The sequence below is a fragment of the Mya arenaria genome, chromosome 5, assembly GCF_026914265.1.
Source record: "Mya arenaria isolate MELC-2E11 chromosome 5, ASM2691426v1".
Classification (NCBI taxonomy): Eukaryota; Metazoa; Mollusca; class Bivalvia; order Myida; family Myidae; genus Mya; species Mya arenaria.
In genome coordinates this window covers 32,702,699-32,708,831 of record NC_069126.1, presented here as the reverse complement: position 1 = coordinate 32,708,831, position 6,133 = coordinate 32,702,699, and positions in this window count along the sequence as shown.

The window sequence follows — 6,133 nt, the reverse complement described above, 5'->3', positions numbered from 1 at the left end:
AAAAACAAAATGAGCAACGATTATTTGATTGATTTTAATGTAGATTTTGATTTTATGATGGATGTAACAGGAGTTTTTCCTGAATTTGGAATTGACATTTGGTAGAAATAAAGCATCTGGCATTACATGAAATCGAGGTAATGAAACAATAACATATTTTAGTGCACCCAGCAACGTCCAAAAGAAAGAGCTCAGTTCAACACTTAGTCTTCTCGCGTCCTCTGGCTTTCCTTCAGCGAAAGTTCCCACTGCTAAACAAGTTACCCCACTCACCGCAACTGTCGTTTCATCCGATATTTACTTCCAATTAAATTACAATGCACTTGCTGATTTGTCCAACACTGTATTCCAACATAGTTCATACACCAATTGATCCTTCAACATCACACTCAACAAGCAAATTGACTGGATTTTCTCTCCAATTTGAAAACTCATAACAAACAAACGCTAGTATCGCGTCTAATCGCGAGATATAATAAGAACTTTGTAAGTGGCGATATTTTTGTTGTTTTCTTGTTATTGATAATTTTTCATAACTCCAGTTGTATTTTTCTAGCTGTAATACAGTTATAATACGTTGTTAAAATATACTTCTCCTTGAAAATATAGAAATCATACCCATGAATAAGGAACTATATTTTCTGCGCATTTATTGTTTAATAGATTTAGGTTACTGTAGCTGTTCGAATTTACTCACCGTTGAGAACAGCGAGAGAAAGAAAAAAGAGAAAATGCTCTTGAATAATCTATTTATTTAAGCAGAAATGTACATTTAAATAAATGTAAATATAAGTATCTAAATTCGACATTTTGCATTTCATTGGGTTATGGTATACAATGGCACAGTTCAAACGCTGGTGGAGTCCTTCAGTGGAAGATAGCAATACATTTCACGGAGCAGTCACAAAATCCCCCGCATTATTTCAAGAGTGTAGTCGCCACGAGTGGAATACTTACAATTGGTATTCACTCGATATATTTAATTTATATATCACTGGAACAGGAAAATTCCCCCTTCTAAATGCTATTTTGGGGTATAAAAGAAACCCGGAAAATTTGGAAGAAATTTCAAATAACTTGTAAAAAATGTTCTGCTCAATTGGCATGAAAGTATTTGGAATAGAAACTGATGTAACGTTACTTCAACTACATCGAGAGAACGAATAACATACTACTAGCTTATTTATAAAGGCGTTCGATGGAAATGTCAGAGACGTCACACAGATCTCACATTGTAAAAACACCCGATTACAACATACTTTATAATTGCATTGCATATTGATTAAAACAATTTTCTTACATGACCATAACAATGGTATTAATGGGGGTGTACTAAACTTAAGTAGTAGTTTGTAATATAATTCAATTTAAAGTACGCTTTGACCTTACATTGACACCATAGCTTGTATGTATCCGCGGATACAACTTAAATGCAGCAAAAATGTTCATTCAAAAGGGAGTTTAATTCCTTCGTTGAATAAGTAGTTATCCTTTCTTTAAATGGCAGCATATCTCAAATGGGTTTATAAAAAAGAAATATACTAAATTAAGTCCCTACATTAGCTCATTCTTTTAAGTAATTAGGCTCTTTTGATTAAGCCACAACCAAAAAGCAAAGATATTTGTCATGGTATTTCAAAATGAGTTAAGGCATTTCATTCATTTCATTTAATTCTTGCTATTCAGAAAAGCGAATGACACAATGATCAGCATCGGCATATGTAAGCGTTTCAATAGAAACACGAATTTACCTCTGAATGGCACTCTAAAGCTAAAACCTACCTTGGAGTTATTCCATGGAGTAAGAATATCATTTATTACAAGCCTTCTAACAATACGAGTACATAATTTAAATACTCAAGTAGACAAAAATCGCCGTTAACATAATATATAATGGTGATATATATATTCTATTCCATATGTATTCAATAAATCTAGTTTTAATTGCTATATTTCCATATAAGACAATATCATCCCATTACAAAGTGTGAACGTGATGTTGATCAGCAAAATACAATACAAATCATCCCGGCCTATATTCAAGGATGTTAGTCGCCTAGACGTCCCGGAAGGTAGTTTTTATTTTCTCTTACACAATCTCCATTTATCAAACAAATATCATTACTTGTGTAAACAACGAGGTTTAAAATGATATTAATAATCTTATCAAATTGGATGAAACTTGTCATTTTTTTTTATAAATTTAATCTTAACACTGCATAAAAACATAATATTCATGCATTTTGCAAAACGAATTCAGACAAAAAGGCAAGGACCTTGTTTGCTTATGCTATTGTCGTTGTGTGTTTTATGATAAAGAAGATATTTTAGGTTTCTTATCATAACAGCTTACAAGTGTATATTACTTAAAGGAGCAATTGTATTTTAAAACAACAACATGTATAGTACAGGAAACAAATCCAAATATGCTACACAAACAGAACTTAAAAATAAAAATACAAGAAAAGTGTTTTTATGGAAGGAATAAAAGCCTTGCTATTATATATATGATAGGGAAAGAACTATCGATATTGGTAACACAAATAAATGGTTACAAATTAAAGAATTAATTTGGATACACCTTTGGCAAGGTCTTGTTAGTGCAGTTGTTGTCATACGGTCATATAATTATTACGACTATACTTTCTTGTACAAATCCTACTCAGCTTGGTACGCTTCGATGCGATACTGCTATGATTACGTTACAGTACATTATATAGCCTCTTGTATTTCTTTGAAAATTAAACATATTTCAATATCTAATGTTATTCGGAATATTTGCCGATGATATCCCTTGATCAACCTTAAAGCAATACCATACCACACTCGGAATATGTGTCGATTCTATCCCTCGAGCTACCTTAAAGCAATATCAAAGCACAATCGGAACATTTGCCGATACCATCCCTCGATCTACCTAAAAGCAATACTATACCACTGTCGGAACATTTTCCGATACAATCCCTCGATCTACTTTAAAGTAATACCATACCACTGTCGGAACATATGCCGATACGATACCTCGATCTGTCTTTAGGCAATATCATACCACACTCGGAAAATTTGCCGATACTATCCCTCGGTCTGCCTTTAAGCAAAACCATACCACACTCGGAACATTTGGCGATACTATCCCTCGGTCTGCCTTTATGCAATACCATTATACACTCGGAACAGTTGGCGATAGTATCCCTCGATCTAGCTTAAAGCAATACGATACCAAACTCGGAATATTTGCCGATACTATCCCCTGATCTGACTTTAAGGTATACCATACCACAGTCGGAATATTTGCCGGTACTTTCCCTCGATTAAACTAAAATCAGTACTACACCACCAAATGCAAAACTCGGATTAAAAGCGTTTGCTCATAGAACAAGTACGATATATAGCCATGGTCAAATTTAAAATTAGTTAGTTAAAATTTGCAATGTTTTATCTAATATGCTTATTGTAGGACAATGCCATGTAAACGTTCCAACTGTATTACCAAATATAGAAAGGTAGAGCTAAAGCAGGAACATATAGCTAAAACATGTCCCTATAACCCCAAAACACAACATATTTTAAGTTGAAAACTGCTTTTCAAATGATGCTTTATATTACCCATTAATACAAGTAATACAGAGGTAATTTATCGTTTACAACCAAGCTCTACCTCATACTGCCTACGAAAAAAATATTTTATATCTTATTTTCCTATTTTCCTTCTTTATAAGAATGTTTATATAAATATAAATATAAATATTACGAACATAAATGCGTACCTATATTTGTTTTCTCAACATTTTCAATAGATGACTTCAAAGACATCTAGATTTTATCTACCATTTGAGACGTTTATAGCCAATTGTCAACATATCGGGCATTATTAATAAAGCAACCAAAAAAAAAAATCAACTTGCTTTCTTTCTTGGTTGAATTTCAACAAGAAAATTGTAAAACTTATAAAAACATATGAATACTTTGATAATTGTTTTTTCTATGAAGCCTTCTAAAGGTAATTATGGTTGTAACAGTGAGGTGGTAGTTATTGTAGGTGTAGTATAAAAAGCAGCAGCAATAGCAGTGGCAACAGCTGACAACAATTTTGTTCGCAGCAATTATTTGCTCACCCCGTACAATCATTATTTTGCAATTCCATTATGACAGTTTTTCGTACAAATGATAATTTGTGTCCTTATGAAGCTTCAAATCAGGAAAACTATCAGGTTTTTTTTCTAAAATCAATGTATCAGCAATTTGAAATTTTACCATGTTGCGCCGTATTTTCCTACCGATCGATTTTAATCGCTCATCAAATTCAGAGTATATAACTAACTCAAACTTCTCGTTTAAACCGAGTAACATGTTCAGATACATAGAAAATAGAAAGTAATAAAAAACTATTTTTTATTTGGGATTTTTTGTTTAAATTTTAATATATATTTTTATTTTTTTAAACATAAACATTTTCTAAAGTGGGTACATTATTGGTACATTGAACTATTAATTCGGTGGATTTTATTGAGTATGTATGGCATGTGAAATCGTTCTTAAATAATCATACATTATATGTCTTATCACACTGCTTTTAAGATCAGGAGCCTTACTTTTTCCCATTGGAGTTTTATTTCAAATCAATCAGTTGTTTTCGAGTTATTCAAGGTAACCTCCAGTTCATAGCGAAAAGGGGTATTTAACCACTATATTTTAATTGTTTACAATACTTATTAAACACATGATTAATATCTACCTTACAAGTATTACATTAATCCAGTCTTAATTGCTTGATGTCCATAAACAGCAATAACATCCATAGATTTGTGTGTAGGAATCTCTAACTAGAATCGGACGGATTGCCTCGCAGCACCTTTGGTGATTTTTCTTTAATCAGCGCCTCGTCCTAGATGGACGCCGCTTGGTTTATTGTATATAATTCGTACAATTCCCATACGATCAATTGCGACAATTATCTTAACTAATCTCGGAAACATTCGATATACTACTCTACGGTTATAATCACTGCTTGAATGGAATATAATTGAGGTTATTGTTTCAGCTACGATAAAAATTAAACCTGTTGTGGCAAAGTAAGCTCATCTTTCACTTTTAAGAACATGAGAAGTAGCATATCATTGACACGTATCTGACTTTTCTTCACGAATCGGGAACAATCCTGCGAAGCTCTTACAGATATGGAAGGACAATGGACTTTTTTGCGTTGTGTACGTATCCGTTGCAAAGTCAATTTAATGCCCGAGGAAAGGTCAAAATTGAAGGTGTGGTAAGTAGACCTAAAAGTCTCAACTCTATGGTATGTCCGTAAATACTTACAAAGTGCATTATCTGAATTGCGTTGTAGGGTAGTAATCCGAAATGATAAACCAAACTCTGGATTTCTGAAATCTGAACACAAATTAAACAACTAACAACCTGTACGTTTATTTAGTATTAAACTTGTTAATACTTGAAATTTAACATTTTGCATCCATTCATTTTGAAAACAATATGCAATAAATATGTAATTTGCATTGTATTAAGGCTAAAGTATGCACTGAGATTTATGTTACATTTACCTGATAGTTTGATTTTAATTGTTTAGATTTCATTTAAGTTTTGCCTGGATTAATGTTGACATTGGAGCATCTTAACTTTACCAAACTTTTTATCATGTTTTGCAAGATGTATTAATTAAACTAAGTCATAATGCTACGCCCTTGATGTGAACAAACTTTGTATTGTGATCAAGTCTCTTGATTGACAGCTGTTACACATTTTCAAAAGACTGAACAAACTAAATAACAGAAATTATATAAAACCGTTGATTAAAGTTAGTTTCCATAAAATATATGTTTTACTTTTAAAAAACAGCTTTGAATAAACTGTGATAGATCACGGTTCAAAACTATTACATTGAACGATGATTATTAGATTTATCGACAATGCATTTTATGCTATTTTTTCTGGAACCAGACCAAACATAAGAACACATCAATGTGTTATAATACAATCATTATGAAACTGCGTGTATTATGAAGGGAATGCACTGGCTAATGAACAGTATAGTAAATTTAACCATATACTAGGTCTAAAGCAAAACAGACTCTTAGCGTGAGGCATACAACGTCACGAAACAACAAAAACACACATA